A 17,049-nucleotide genomic window follows, 5' to 3' on the forward strand; every position below is an offset into this window, starting at 1 on the left:
ATTTATTCCTCCTTATCGTATAGCTCAAGCAGAACTTAAGGAGTTGAAAGAACAGTTGAAAGATTTGTTGGATAAGGGTTTCATCCAACTGAGTATTTCTCCATGGGGTGCTCTAGTTTTGTTCGTTAGAAAGAAAGATGGTTCTCTTCGTATGTGTATCGATTATCGACAGTTGAACAAGGTGACTATTAAGAATAAGTATCCTCTTACAAGGATGATGATTTGTTTTACCAACTTCAAGGAGCATGTTATTTCTCTAAGATTGATCTCCAATCGGATTATCACCAATTGAGGGTGAAGGAAGATGACATTCCGAAGATGGATTTTTGAAATTGGTATGGTCATTATGAGTTTTTTGTAATGTAGTTTGGGTTGACTAATGCCTCGGTGGCATTTATGGATTTGATTAGTATAGTGTTAGACAACACCTTAACATGTTTGTGATTGTTCATTGATGATATTTTGATCTACTCAAGGAGTGACGATGAGCATATTGATCATTTCAGCATCGTGTTGCAAATTCTGAAGGACCAATAACTTTTTGCAAAGTTTAGCAAATGTGAATTTTGATTAAGGTTCTTAGCTTTCCTTGATCACATTGTTTTGAGAAGGGGTATTGAGGTAGATCCTACTAAGACGGATGCGGTCAAGAGTTGGACTATACCTCTAACTCCTTTGCATATTAAAAGTTTCTTGGGTTAAGCCGGTAACTATTGAAGGTTTGATGAGAGATTCTCTTCAATTGCCTCTCCTTTGACGGCTTTGACTCAAAAGAAGGCTAAGTTCATACGGTCTAAAGCGTGTGAAAAGATTTTCCAAGAGTTTAAGGATAGACTTACTTCTGCTCCGGTGTTGACCTTATCGAAAGGGATGGATAGTTTTGTGGTTTATTGTGATGCCTCAAGAATTGGGATAGGGTGTGTGCTTATGAAAAATGGGAAAGTTATTGCCTATTCCTCAAGGCAACTTACAATACATGAAAAGAATTATCCTACACATAACCTTGAATTAGCGGCGGTCCTTTTTGCATTAAATATTTGGAGACACTATTTGTATAGAGTACATGTAGATCTATTTACCGATCACAAGATTTTGTGATATGTGTTTAATAAGAAATATATAAATGTACGTCAAAGAAGGTGGCTTGAATTATTGAAGGATTATGAAATGAGTTTTCTTTATCGCCCCGGTAAAGCTAATGTGGTAGCGGATACTCTTAGTCAGTTATATATGGGTAGTATTGCTCATATTGAAGAACGAAAGAAAGAGTTGGTTTGAGATGTTCATAGAATGGCTCTATTAGGTGTTCAACTAGTGGACTCCACCAAGGGTGGTGTTATGGTTCACAATGGTTCTGAATCATCTTTCGTGGCGGATGTGAAAGCCAAGCAAGGTCTTTATCCAATTCTGGTAGAATTGAAAAAGGCAGTGCTTAAGAAATCCGTTGAGGTTTTCTCCGAATGGGGAGATGGTATGCTTAGATACGAAGGTCATTTATGTGTTCTAAATGTGGATGACTTAAGGGAACATATTTTAACAGAAGCCCATAGTTCGCGATATTCCATTTAGCCGGGAGCCACCAAGATGTATCGTGATCTACGAAAGGTATATTGGTGAAATGGGATGAAGAAGGATATTGCGGGATTTGTGGCTAAGTGTCCAAATTTCCAACAAGTAAAAGTTGAGCATCAAAATCTGGGACGTTTGTCCCAAGACATTAGCAAACCTACTTGGACGTGAGAAGACTTGAATATGGACTTTATAGTTGGTTTGCCTTACACCCAACGAAAACATGATTCGATTTGGGTGATAGTAGATCGGATAACGAAATAGGCGTATTTCCTTCCCTTTAAGGTTTCCTACTCGACGGAGGACTATGCCAAGTTGTATTTGAGAGAAATGGTAAGGTTGCATGGAGTGCCTTTGTCCATTATTTCTGATCGTGGCACCCAATTCACTTCTCAGTTTTGGAAGTCATTCGAAAAGAGTCTTGGCACTAAGGTTACGCTTAGCACGACTTTTCACCCCCAAACTGATGGGCAAGCGGAGCGTATGATCTAAACATTGAAGGAATTGTTAAGGGCTTGTGTGATCTATTTTAAGACCGTTTTCCATTGATAGAGTTTGCTTACAACAACAGTTATCACTCAAGTATCGATATGGCTCCATTTGAGGCCTTGTATGGTAGGAAGTGTAGATCTCCTATAGGTTGGTTTGAGATGGGTGAAGTTTCCCTAATAGTTCCTGAATTGGTACATGAGGCCATAGAGAAAGTTTGACTTATAAGGAAAAACATGAAAACGGCTCAAAGTCGGAAAAAGTCTTATGCCGATGTGAGAAGAAGGGATCTAGAGTTTGATGTTAAGGATTGGGTTTACTTGAAAATCTCGCCCATGAAGGGTGTAATGAGATTTGGGAAGAAGGGGAAGCTTAGTCCATGGTATGTAGGCCCGTATCAGATTTTGAGGTGTCTTGGTAAGGTTGCTTATGAGTTAGACTTTCCAAATGAGTTGGCAGCAGTGCATCATGTTTTGCATGTCTCTATGCTAAAGAGGTGTGTTAGGGATCCAACATCCATAGTTTCCCTATAAGGGTTGGGAGTTGATGAAAGTCTTTTTGATGAGAAAGTTTTGGTTGAGATTCTAGACCGGCAAGTCAAAAAGTTGAGAAACAAGGAAATAGTTTTCGTGAAAGTGTTGGGGAGGAATCAGTTAGTTGAGGGTGATACTTGAGAGGACGAGGCAGATATGATGTCCTGATATCCTCATCTTTTACCTTATACTCCTACTCTAGCTTGAGGTAATGAATTTACTTTGGTTTGACCTATTTTTGGAGTCATGTGTTTTTATGTGTTTTCATGATTTCCTTATGTGATACATGTTCATGAAGACTTGTGTTTTGAAAGAAAATGAGTTTATATGATTGATTTTCCTCATGTTGTTGTGCATTGAGTATGAGTTTCCTATAGAATTCATGAGATTAATTGAACATGCTTCATCTACGCTTTTTGAGAGTAAATTGCATATGAGCTCCATGAGATTGTGTTGAGCATGCTTTTAGCGTGGAGAAGGTAGTTCCTCCATCAACATGAGTAATGTTGAGATTTTATGCATATTGGGTTGCTAGATGTAGTTCCTACTTCCTTATGATGCATTTGAGTATGATTAGCTTGGAGTTGATATTTCCTCCTTGTTTGTGTGCATTGCATGCATAATAGGCTGGTAGAGTTAGATTCACCCCTCTTATGATGTTTTGAGAACGTACTAGCTTGGAGTCAATAGCTCCTCCTTGAATGTATACATTGCATTGTAGGTTCGGTTGTTAGTTTCTCTCCTACTCTTTTAGAACCAGCTTGAATCTCATTTGAGGATGAATGGTCCCAAGGGGGAGATATTGTAGCACCCCGTATCTGAAAAAGAGAAATGAAACAAATTTCGAGAAGTTGCAGGTGCCAGCCACGGAGGTCAACCACGGCTCGTGGATTGAACCAACCACGGACCGTAGGAGGGTCCGTGGGTTGGCCACCCTACCATGTGAATTCAGGTCCAGGACCACGGCTCAACCTACAGACCATAGGTTAGACAAAGATTCATGGTTAGGGTCCGTGGTTCACTGGCCAAAAGTGTGGTTTCTAATGACCAACCACTGTCCACCAGGACAGGTTGTGGGTCAAACCACGGTCCGTCGACTGTTTCGTAAGTGGTCAGCTGTCAGTTTTTCTCCAGGGGCCGTTGGATCTTTTCCTAATTAATTAGTTCTTATACTACGTTGTTTACCCTTCACTAAGACACCTATATAAGCTTTTCCAATCCCCAAATTAACTCATTTACTTCATTCTTCCAAATTCACAAAAGAAGAGTTCTCCAAATATTTCTCTCTCTAGAAACTTGAAGTGGAATAAGAAGATTCAACCTAAGGTTTCAAGTCAAGGTCTCAATTCCACCATTGAAGGCTAGCTTTTGGATTCAAGATATCATAGTTTTCATCCATGGATTACTTCAATTCATGGAGTTCCCGAATTCCTCTATTTCTAAAGGTAGAAGTCCCAATTGAGTTAGGGTTTTCTTCAATTGTCATGGGTTCCTTTCATTATTGATTTAAATGATTGAATTATGATCTCTTATGCATGAATTGATGAAAGACTATGATATTATGATGATTTCCTCATGAACCCATGTAATCCCCATGTTTTCAAGTTATGAATCATATGATGTGGGATTTTGATCTTCAAGGAAAAGTTTTATGAAATTGAGCATGTATTGCAAGCTTTATTTTATGAAGAAATTCATATCTGACCTACGTCTTCTAATCAATGATGATTGAAAGTGGGTTTTGAGCCTCAAGAGGTAAATTATGGACTTATGCATTTTCTTATGAAATTTATGTAAATGTTTTAAGGGAGCTTTGAGAGTAAAGTACCAATGATAATATTCTGTTGTCAAAGGATATTCTCACTAAACATATAATAACATGATGCGAACGGTTTTCTCATATAGAAAGGATTCTTAGGTTGAAAGGCTTTCTCACCTAATTGAATCAAAAGAGTAAGAGCTATCCTAATGAACTAGCTTGGATTGGTTGTCCAAGGGCACCTTTCCATGAATAATAAAGTCAAGTGAGAAATGACAATTCCTTGGGATCTATGCTTAGCACCGAGAGGATATTGATGATGAGATGGAAGCTCTCCCATAGTAGAAGTTGTGTTTCTAGAAACAATCTCATAAGATGGAGACTCCCCTGTTAGTAGAGGTCGGGTTTCTATTAACAATCTTCTTAATCCTTAACTATGTGCCCACATAGGTTGATTAGCTAGTGGATCCATATAAGCTAGAAGTTCATGGTTCTACCTTGGCAAGTAGGACAACCTTTTTCGGTGTGGGAGACATTGGGGATCATGTTAAGCTATCATGGTCTCTATGTCGGTTAAGTATGATTCCCCACAAATAATAATGAGCGTATATAACATTACATAGAGAATCAACTTAACAAAGAAAACTACTAGATGGAAAACAAAAACCTATTGTCGGCAAGATTGTAGATTTTGGGTTGCCTCCCAAGCAGCGCTTGATTTAATGTCGTGTCACGACGCAGACGTCTTGATTAATTAGACTTCATCAAGATGATAGGCCTCAACAACTTCTTGCACACTTATTGCGTTTCCCAAATAGATCTTGATCCTTTACCCGTTAAGCATGAACCTTGTTTCTTCACTGTTCTTATGCTCAACCGCTCCATGGGGGAGTACTTTTGTGAGCAAATATCGCCCGGTCCATTTGTATATGAGTTTGCCCGGAAACAAGAGCAACCTATACTTGAATTGTGGCACAAGATCACGCACAACAAATTCTCACTTTTTAATTCTTTGATAATGATACCTCTTCATCTTCTCTTTGTACAAGGTTGAACTTTCATAATATTTTAGGCGAAATTCATCAAGCATATTCAAGTCATTCATCTTTGATTAGATGTGGCGACCCAATCAAAATTTAGCTTCTTCATCGCCCACAAAGCTTTATGCTCGAGCTCTACCGATAAATAGCAAGACTTCCCATATACAAGTTGGTAAGCAGACATACCGATGGGAGTCTTTTATGCAGTCCGATAGACCCATACAGAATCATCAAGCTTCCTTGACCAATCCGTTCTGTTATCATTCATGGTCTTCGCTAAAATCTGTTTGATTTCTCTCTTGGATACTTTAACTTGCCCACTAATCTGCGGATGGTAAGGAGTGGCTACTTTTTAGCAGGCACCATATTTCCCAAGTAGCGCCTTGAACAACTTATTACAAAACTGCGAACCTCCATCACTGATAATTGCCCTCAGTGTACCAAATCTGGAGAAGATATTCTTTTTTAAAAATGCGGTGTCACTTTTACCTTCATTGTTGGGGAGCGCAACTGCTTCCACCGACTTCGATACATAATGAACCGCCACAAGAATATACCTCATCCCATGTGAACTCAAAAATGGACCCATAAAATATAATCCCCATATATCAAACAACTTTATCACCAATATAGGATTCATAGTAAGCTCTGGCCTCATTGAGATCCCTCCTTCTCTTTGGCAACGATCACAAGACTTTCGACCCAGAAGACCCCGTCTACGGCCTGTGGGTCAATCTACGGTCTGTAGATGGGGACCGTAGATCACACTTTCACTATGAAAAATTTAGGAACTTACCTTGGATCTACGTTTGGCATTGAAGGTCCGTAGGTTAACTTACGGGCCGTTGATGATGCCGTAAAACTTTGCACCAGACCTGTTTCTGCGAATTTTACTTCCCTTCTCTGCACCTGTAGCAACACTAAGGCCATTATTTTTACATTTTCTGGACACTTTTTAGACACGGACCCTATGCTAATTCTAGCCAACACTAGTACCAAACTAAAACAGATATCCAAATTAACAGAGAGAATAAACTTAACAAAGAAAACTACTAGATGGAAATTAAAATCCTATAGTTGGCTAGATTGTACATCTTGGGTTAACTCCCAAAGAACGCTTGATTTAACGTCTCGGCATGACGCAAGCGTCTTGTTTACTCAGACTTCATCAAGATGATAGGCCTCAGCAACTTCTTTCGCACTTTCTGCATTTCCTAGATAGATCTTCATCCTTTACCCGTTAACCATGAACTTTGTTCCTTCAAGCTTCATTGACCAATCCGTTCTATAAGAATTCACTATCTTCGTCAAAATCTGTTTGATCTCTCTGTTGGACATTTCAACTTGCCCACTAGTCTGCGGAAGGTAAGGAGTGGCGGACACCATATTTCTCAAGTAGCTCCTTGAATAACTTATTACAAAATTGGGAAACTCCATCATTGATAATCGCCCTCAGTGTAGCAAATCTGGAGAAGATATTCTTTTTCAATAATGCAGTGACACTTTTACCTTCATTGTTGGGGAGGGCAACTGCTTCCACCCACTTCGATACATAATGAACTGCAATAAGAATATACTTCATCCCATGTGAACTCAGAAATGGACCCACAAAATAATTTCCCAATATATCAAACAACTCTATCACCAATATAGGATTCATAGTAAGCTCCAGCCTCTTTGAAATCTCTCAATCTCTTATGCAATGATCACAAGACTTTGGGCCCACAAGACACCGTCTACGGTCAGTGGGTCGCTCTACAGTCTCTAGATGGGGACTGTAGAACACTCTTAAAGTTGGAAAAAATTAGGAACTTACCTGGGATCTACGTTTGACATGGACGGTCCGTAGTTTAACTTACGGGTCGTCGATAGGATCCGTAGACCTCTGCACTAGACCTGTTTCTGTAGATTTTTTTTCGCGTCCCTACACCTATAGCAACGCTTAGGCCATTATTTTTACATTTTCTGGACACTTTTTAGACACGGACCATATGCTAATTCTAGCCAACACTAGTACAAAACTAAAATGCATATATAACTTTACACAGAGAATCAACTTATCAAAGAAAACTACTAGATGAAAAAAAAAACCTATAGTCGGCTAATCCGTTCTATTATCATTCATAGTCTTCGCCAAAATTTGTCTGATCGCTCTATTGGATACTTTAACTTGCCCACTAATCCGCGGATGGTAAGGAGTGGCTACTTTCTAGCAGACACCAAATTTCCCAAGTAGCGCCTTGAACAACCTTTTACAAAACTGCGAACCTCCATCACTGATAATCGCCCTCAGTGTACCAAATCTGGAGAAGATATTCTTTTTTAAAAATGCGGTGTCACTTTTATCTTCATTGTTGGGGAGCGCAACTGCTTCCACCAACTTCGATACATAATGAACTGCCACAAGAATATACTTCATCCCATGTGAACTCAAAAATGGACCCATAAAATATATTCCCCATAAATCAAACAACTTTATCACCAATATAGGATTCATAGTAAGCTCTGGCCTCTTTGAGATCCCTCCTTCTCTTTGGCAACGATCACAAGACTTTCGACCCAGAAGACCCCATCTACGGCCCGTGGGTCAATCTACGGTCTGTAGATGGGGACCGTAGATCACACTTTCACTTTGAAAAATTTAGGAACTTACCTTGGATGTACGTTTTACATTGAAGGTCCATGGTTAACTTACGGGCAGTCGATGATGCCGCAAAACATTGCACCAGACCTGTTTCTGCGAATTTTACTTCGCTTCTCTGCACCTGTAGCAACACTAAGGCCATTATTTTTACAATTTCTGGACACTTTTTAGACACGCACCCTATGCTAATTCTAGCCAACACTAGTACCAAACTAAAACAGATATCCAAATTAACAGAGAGAATCAACTTAACAAAGAAAACTACTAGATGGAAATTAAAATCCTATAGTTGGCTAGATTGTACATCTTGGGTTAACTCCTAAAGAATTTTTTATTTAACGTCGCGGCATGATGCAGGCGTCTTGTTTACTCAAACTTCATCAAGATGATAGGCCTCAACAACTTCTTTCGCACTTTTTGCGTTTCCTAGATAGATCTTGATCCTTTACCCGTGAACCATGAACTTTGTTCCTTTACTGTTCTCAAGCTCAACCCCTCCATGGGGGAGCACTTTTGTGAGAAAAAATGCCCCTGTCCATTTGGCTGTGAATTTGCCTGGAAACAAGCGCAACCTAGAATTGAAAAGGAGCACAAGATCACGCACAACAAATTCTCACTTTTCAATTATTTGATCATAATACATGTTAATCTTCTCTTTGTACAAGGGTGAACTTTTGTAAGCTTTTAGGCAAAATTCATCAAGCATATTCAAGTCGTTCACTGTTTTATTAGATGCGGCCCCCCAATACAAATTTAAATTCTTCATCGCCCACAAAGCTTTATGCTCTAACTCTACCGGTAAATGGCAAAACTTCCCAGACACAAGTCGGTAAGGCGACATACCTGTGGGAGTCTTGTATGCATGTCCAATAAGCCCATCGAGCATCATCATGCTTCCTTGAGCAATCTGTTCTATTAGCAGTCATAGTCTTCGGCAAAATCTGTTTGATCTCTCTGTTGGACACTTCAACTTGCCCACTAGTCTACGGATGGTAATTAGTGGCTACTTTGTGGCTGACACCATATTTCTCAAGTAGCGCCTTGAACAACTTATTACAAAAGTGGGAACCTCAATCACTGATAATCGCCCTCAGTGTACCAAATTTAGAGAAGAAATTCTTTTCCAAAAATACGGTGACACTTTTACCTTCATTGTTGGGGAGCTCCCACCCACTTCGTTACATAATCAACCACAACTAGAATATACTTCATCCCATGTGAACTCACAAATGGACCCATAAAATCAATTCCCCATACATCAAACAAATCTATCACCAATATAGGATTCGTAGGAATCTCTTGTCTCTTTGAAATCCCTCTTTCTCTTTGGCAACGATGAGAGGACTTTAGAACCACGACACCCCATGTACGGTCTGTGGGTCGATCTACGGTCCGTAGATGGGGACTGTAGATCAAACTTAAACTTGGAAAAGTTTAGAAACATACTTGGGATGTACATTTGACATGGACGGTCCGTAGGTTAACTTTAGGATCATCGATGGGGTCCGTAGACCTCTGCACCCGACCTGTTTCTGTAGATTTTTCTTCGCGTCCCTGCACCTGTAGTAACCCTTAGGCCATTATTTTTACATATTCTGGACACTTTTTAGACATGGACCCTATGTTAATTCTAGCCAAAACTAGTACCAAACTAAAACACCTATCTAAATTACAAAGAGATTCAACTAAACAAAGAAAATGACTAGATGGAAAACAAAAAACTATAATTGGCTAGATTGTACATCTTGGGTTGCCTTCCAAGCAATGCTTGATTTAATGTCGGGGCACGACGCAGTCGTCTTGATTACTCAGACTTCATCAAGATGATAGGCCTCAATAACTTCTTTATCCTTTACCCGTTAACCATGAACCTTGTTCCTTCACTGTTCTCAAGCTCAACCACTCCATGGGGGAGAACTTTTGTGAGGGAAAATGGCCCGTTCCATTTGGATTTTAGTTTTCCTATAAAGAAGCGCACCCTAGAGTTAAAGAGGTTCACAAGATCACCCACAACAAATTCTCACTTTTCAATTATTTGATCATGATACCTCTTCATCTTCTCATTGTACAGGGCTGAACTTTCATAGGCTTTCAGGAAAAATTCATCAAGCATATTCAAGTCATTCATTCTTAGATTAGATGCGGCGCCCCAATCCAAATTTAGCTTCTTCATCGCCCACAAAGCTTTATGCTCTAGCTCTACCGGTAAATGGCAAGACTTTCCTATACCAGTGGGTAAGGAGACATACCTATGCGAGTCTTGTATGCAGTCTGATATACCAACAGAGCATCATCAAGCTTCCTTAACCAATCAGTTCTATTATCATTCATAGTCTTCCCCAAAATTTGTTCGATCTCTTTGTTGGACACTTCAATTTGCCCAGTAGTCTACGGATGGTAAGGAGTGGCTACTTTGTGGCGGACACCATATTTCACAAGTAGCGCTTTGAACAACTAATTACAAAAGTGGGAACCTCCATCACTAATAATCGCCCTCAGTGAACAAAATCTGGAGAAGATATTCTTTTTAAAAAAATGTGGTGTCAATTTCACCTTCATTGTTGGGAAGCGCAACTGCTTTCCCCCAATTCGATTCATAATGAACCGCAACAAGAATAGACTTCATCCCATGTGAACCCACAAATGGACCAATAAAATCAATTCCCTATATATCAAACAACTCTATCAAAAATATAGGATGCATAGTAAACTCTTGGCTCTTTGAAATCCCTACATCTCTTTGGCAACGATCACAAAACTTTGGACCCACAAGACCCCGTCTACAGTCTGTGGGTCGATCTACGGTCCGTAGATGGGGACCGTAGATCACTCTTACAATTGGAAAAATTTAGGAACTTACTTGGGATCTACGTTTGACATGGACGGTCCGTAGGTTAACTTACGGGTCGTCGATGGGGTCCGTAGACCTCTGCACCACACTTGGTTCTGCAGATTTTTCTGCCCGTCTCTGAACCTGTAGCAACACTTAGGCCATTATTTTTATATTTTCTGGACACTTTTTAGACACGGACCCTATGCTAATTCTAGCCAACACTAGTACCAAATTTAAACGCCTATATAAATTAACACCGAGAATCAACTAAACAAATAAAACTACAAGATAGAAAACAAAAACCTATAGGTTGCTAGATCGTACATCTTGGGTTGCCTCCCAAGCAGCGCTTGATTTAACGTCGTGGCACGACGTAGGCGTCTTGATTACTCAGACTTCATCAAGATGATAGGCCTCAACAACTTATTGATCCTTTACCCGTTAACCATGATCCTTGTTCCTTCACGTTCTCAAGCTTAACCGTTCCACCGGGGAGTACTTTTGTGATAAAAAATAGCCCGGTCCATTTAGATTTGTGTTTGCTCGGAAACAAGGGTAACCTGGAGTTGAATAGGAGCACAAAATCACCCATAATAAATTCTCACTTTTCAATTATTTGATAATGATACCTATTCATCTTTTCTTTGTACATGGCTGAACTTTCATAAGCTTTCAGGCAAAATTATTCAAACATATTCAAGCTATTCATTCTTTCATTAGATGAGGCGCCCCAATCCAAATTTAGTTTCTTTATCACCCACAAAGCTTCATGCTATAGCTCTACCGGTAAATGGATAGACTTTCCATATACAAGTTGGTAATGAGACATACCGATAGGAGTCTTGTATGCAATTCCATAGGCCCATAAAGCATCATCAAGCTTCATTGACCAATAACTTGTATATGGAAAGTCTTGCCGTTTACCAGTAGAGAAGGACCATAAAGCTTTGTGGGTTATGAAGAAGCTAAATTTGGATTGGGGCACCGTATCTAATCAAAGAATGAATCACTTGAATATTCTTGATGAATTTCGCCAAAAAGCTTATTAAAGTTAAGCCTTGTACAAATAGAAGATGAAAAGGTATCATGATCAAAGAATTGAAAAGTGAAAATTTGTTGTGGGTGATCTTGTGCTCCTATTGAGCTATAGGTTGCACTTGTTTACAGGCAAACACAAATCCAAATGGACCGGGCCATTTTTTTTCACAGAAGTGCTCCCCCATGAAGCGGTTGAGCTTGAGAACAGTGAAGGAACAAGGTTCGTGGTTAACAGGAAAAGGATCAAGATCTATCTGGGAAACGCAGAGAGTGTGCAAAAAGTTGTTGAGGCCTATCATCTTCATGAAGTCTAAGTAATCAACAAGCACGCGTCGTGCCGTGACGTTAAATCAAGCACTGCTTGGGAGGAAACCCAATATGTACAATCTAGCAAACTATAGGTTTTGTTTTTTATCTAGTAGTTTTCTTGGTTTAGTTGATTCTCTATGTTAATTTAGATAGGTGTTTTAGTTTGGTACTAGTGTTGGCTAGAATTAGCATATGGGACGTGTCCAAAGAGTGTCCAGAAAATGTAAAAAGAATGGCCTAAGGGTTGCTATAGGTGGAGGGACGCGAAGAAAAATCTGCAGAAACATGACTGGTGCAGAGGTCTACGGACCCCATCGATGGCCCGTAAGTTGACCTACTGACTGTCCATGTCAAACGTAGATCCCAGGTAAGTTCCTAAATTTTTCCAATTGTAGGTGTGATCTACGGTCCCAATCTATGAACCGTAGATCGACCCACGAACCGTTGACGGGGTCTTGTGAGTCCAAAGTTTTGTGATCATTGGCAAAGAGAAGGAGGGATTTCAAAGAGGCAAGAGCTTACTATGAATCCTATATTGGTGATAAAGTTGTTCGATGTATGGGGAATTTATTTTATGGGTCCATTTGTGTCTTCACATGGGATGAAGTATATTCTTGTTGTTGTTCATTATGTATCGAAGTGGGTGGAAGCGGTTGTGCTCCCCAACAATGAAGGTAAAAGTGAAACCGCATTTTTGAAAAAAGTATCTTCTCCATATTTGGTACAGTAAGGGCGATTATTAGTGATGGATGTTCCCACTTTTGTAATAAGTTGTTCAAGGCGCTACTTGAGAAATATGGTGTCTGCCACAAAGTAGCCACTCCTTACCATCCATAGATTAATGGGCAAGTTGAAGTGTCCAATAGACAGATCAAACAGATTTTGGCTTAGACTGTGAATGCTAATAGAACAGATTGGTCAAGGAAGCTTGATGATGCTCTATGGGCCTATCAGACATGCATACAAGACTCCCCTCGGTATGTCTTCTTACCAACTTGTATATTGGAAGTCTTGCCATTTACCGGTAGATCTAGAGCATAAAGCTTTGTGGGCGATGAAGAAGATCAATTTGGATTGGGGCGCTGCATCTAATCAAAGTATGAATGACCTGAATATTCTTGATGAATTTCGCCTAAAAGCTTATGAAAGTTCACCCTTGTACAAAGAGAAGATGAAAAGGTATCACGATCAAATAATTGAAAAGTGAGAATTTGTTGTGGGTGATCTTGTGCTCCTATTCAACTCTAGGTTCCGCTTGTATCTGGACAAAGTCAAATAAAAATGGACTTGGCCATTTTTTCTCACAAAAGTGCTCCCACATGGAGCGGTTGCGCTTGAGAACAGTACAGGAACAAGGTTTATGGTTAACGGGTAAGGGATCAATAAGTTGTTGAGGCCTATCATCTTGATGAAGTCTTAGTAATCAAGATGCCTACGTCGTGCCGCGATGTTACATCAACCGCAGCTTGGGAGCAAACCCAAGATGTACAATCTAGCCAACTATGTGTTTTTGTTTTCCATCTAGTAGTTTTCTTTGTTTAGTTGATTCTCTGTGTTAATTTTGTTTGGTACTAGTGTTAGCTAGAATTAGCATAAGGTCTGTGTCTAAAAAGTTTCCAGAAAATGTAAAAATAAAGGCCTAAGTATTGCAACAGGTGCAGAGATGCGAAGTAAAATCCGCAGAAACTGGTCTGGTGCAATGGTTTACGGCCCCATCGACTACCCGTAAGTTAACCTATGGACCGTCAATCTCAAACGTAGATCCGAGGTAAGTTCCTAAATTTTTCCAAGTGCAAGTGTGATCTACGGTCGCCACCTACGGACCGCAGATCGATCCACAAACCGTAGACGGGGTCTCAGGAGTCCAAAGTCTTGTGATCGTTGCTAAAGAGAAGGAGGGATTTCAAAGAGGCAAGAGCTTACCAGGAATCCCATTTTGGTGATAGAGTTGTTTTATGTATGGGGAATTGATTTTATGGGTCCATTTATGAGTTCACATCGGCTGAATGTATATTCTTGTAGCGGTTAATTATGTATCGAAGTGGGTGGAAGCAGTTGCACCCTCCAAGAATGAAGGTAAAGTGTCACCGCATTGTTGAAAAAGAATATCTTCTTCAGATTTGGTACACTAAGGGCGATTATCAGTGATGGAGGTTCCCGCTTTTGTAATAAGTTGTTCAAGGCGCTACTTGAGAAATATGGTGTACGCCACTGCTTACCTTCCGCAGACTAGTGGGCAAGTTGAAGTGTCCAACAGAGAGATCAAATAGATTTGGGCGAAGATAGTGAATGCTTGTAGAACGGTTTGGTCAATGAAGCTTGATGATGCTCTATGGGGCAATCGAATTGCATACAAGACTTTTATCGGTAAGTCTCATTACCAACTTGTATATGGGAAGTCTATCCATTTACCGGTAGAGCTAGAGCATAAAGCTTTGTGGGCGACGAAGAAACTAAATTTGGATTGGAATGCCACATCTAATGAAAGAATGAATGACTTAAATATGGTTGATGAATTTCTCCTGAGAAGATGAAGAGGTATCATTATCAAATAATTGAAAAGTGAGAATTCGTTGTGGGTGATCTTGTGCTCTTAGTCAACTGTAGGTTGCGTTTGTTTTCGGGCGAACTTAAATCCAAATGGACCGGGCCATTTTCGCTCACATAAGTGCTCCCCGATGGAACGATTGAGCTTGAGAACAGTTAAGGAACAAGGTTCATGGTTAAAAGGAAAATGATCAAGCTATTTCTGGGAAACGCAAAAAGTGTGCAAGAAGTTGTTGAGGCCTATCATCTTGATGAAGTCTAAGTAATCAACATGCACGCTCGTGCCGTGACGTTAAATCAAGCACTGCTTGGGAGGAAACCCAATATATACAATCTAGCCAACTATAGGTTTATTTTTTTATCTAGTAGTTTTCTTTGTTTAGTTGATTCTCTATGTTAATTTACATAGGTGTTTTAGTTTTGTACTAGTGTTGGCTAGACTTACCATAGGGTCCGTGTCTAAAAGGTGTCCAGAAAATGTAAAAATAATTACCTAAGGGTTGATACTGGTGCAGGGACATAAAGAAAAATCTGCAGAAACAGGACTGGTGCAGAGGTCTACGGACCCCATAGATGGCCCGTAAGTTAACCTACTGACTGTCTATGTCAAACGTAGATCCCAAGTAAGTTCCTAAATTTTTCCAATTGTAAGAGTGCTCTACGACCCCCATCTATGGACCGTAGATCGACCTACGGACCATTGACAGGGTCTTGTGAGTCCAAAGTCTTGTGATCATTATCAAAGAGATGGAGGTATTTCAAATAGGCAAGAGCTTACTATGAATCCTATGTTGGTGATAAAGTTGTTTGATGTATGGGGAATTGACTTTATGGTTCCATTTGTGAGTTCACATGGGATGAAGTAAATTCTTGTTGTTGTTCATTATGTATAGAAGTGGGTGGAAGCGGTTGCACTCCCCAACAATGAACATAGAAGTGAAACCGCATTTTTGAAAAAGAATATCTTCTCCATATTTGGTACAGTGAGGGCGATTATCAGTGACGGAGGTTCCCACTTTTGTAATAAGTTGCTCAAGGCGTTACTTGAGAAATATTGTGTCCACCACAAAGTAGCCACTCCTTACCATCCGTAGATAAGTGGGAAAGTTGATGGGTCCAACAGTGAGATCAAACAAATTTTGGTGAAGACTGTGAATGCTAATAGAATGGATTGGTCAAGGAAACTTCATGATGGTCTATGGGCCTTTCGCACTTCATACAAGACTCCCATCGGTATGTCTCCTTACGAACTTGTATATGGGAAGTCAAGCCATTTACCGGTAGAGCTAGAGATTTGGATTTGGGCGCCCAATCTAATCAAATAATGAATGACTTGAATATTTCGCCAAAAAGCTGATGGAAGTTCATCCTTGTACAAAGAGAAGATGAAGAGGTATCACGATTACATAATTCAAATGTGAGAATTTGTTGTGGGTAATCTTGTGCCCCTATTAAACTCTAGGTTGCGTTTGTTTTCGGGCAAACTCAAATCCAAATGGACCGGGCCATTTTTGCCCACAAAAGTGCTCCCCCATGGAGCAGTTGAGCTTGAGAACAGTGAAGGAACAAGGTTCATGGTTAACGGCTAAAGGAAAAAGATCTAACTAGGAAACGCAAAAAGTGTGCAAAAAGTCGTTGAGGCCTGTCATCTTGATGAAATTTGAGTAAACAAGGCACTTGCGTCGTGCCGCGACGTCGAATCAAGCGCTGCTTGGGAGGCAACCCAAGATATACAATCTAGACAACTCTATGTTTTGGGTTTACATCTAGTAGTTTTCTTTGTTTAGTTGATTCTCTGTGCTAATTTAGATATGTGTTTTAGTTTGGTACTACTGTTGGCTAGAATTAGCATACCTTCTGTGTCTAAAAAGTGTCCAGAAAATGTAATAATGGCCTAAGGGTTGCTAAAGGTGTAGGGACGCAAAGCAAAATCTGTAGAAACAGGTCTAGTGTGGAGGTCTACGAACCCAATCGATGTCCAGTAAGTTAACCTATGGAATGTCAACGTCAAAGGTAGATCCCAGCTATGTTCCTTAATTTTTTGAAGTGTAATAGTGATCTACGGTCCCCATCTACGGACCGTAGATCAACCCACGGACTGTAGACGGGGTCTCGTGGATCTAAAGTCTTGTGATCGTTGCCAAAGAGAAGGAGGGATTTTGAAGAGGCAAGACCTTCCTATGAATCCTATATTGGTGATAGAGTTGTTTGATGTATGGGGAATTGATTTTATAGGTCCATTTATGAGTTCACGTAGGATGAAGTATATTCTAGTTGCTGTTGATTAT

General features: G+C 40.0%; 1 protein-coding gene across 1 annotated transcript in view; it reads right to left on the reverse strand.

The window, feature by feature from the left end:
• LOC125862657 (nucleobase-ascorbate transporter 6-like) overlaps positions 1 to 17,049 on the reverse strand; it is a 725,741-nt gene that overhangs the window by 179,168 nt on the left and 529,524 nt on the right. The window lies entirely within an intron of this gene.

Source organism: Solanum stenotomum, chromosome 4 (genome assembly GCF_019186545.1).
Source record: "Solanum stenotomum isolate F172 chromosome 4, ASM1918654v1, whole genome shotgun sequence".
Lineage (NCBI taxonomy): Eukaryota > Viridiplantae > Streptophyta > Magnoliopsida > Solanales > Solanaceae > Solanum > Solanum stenotomum.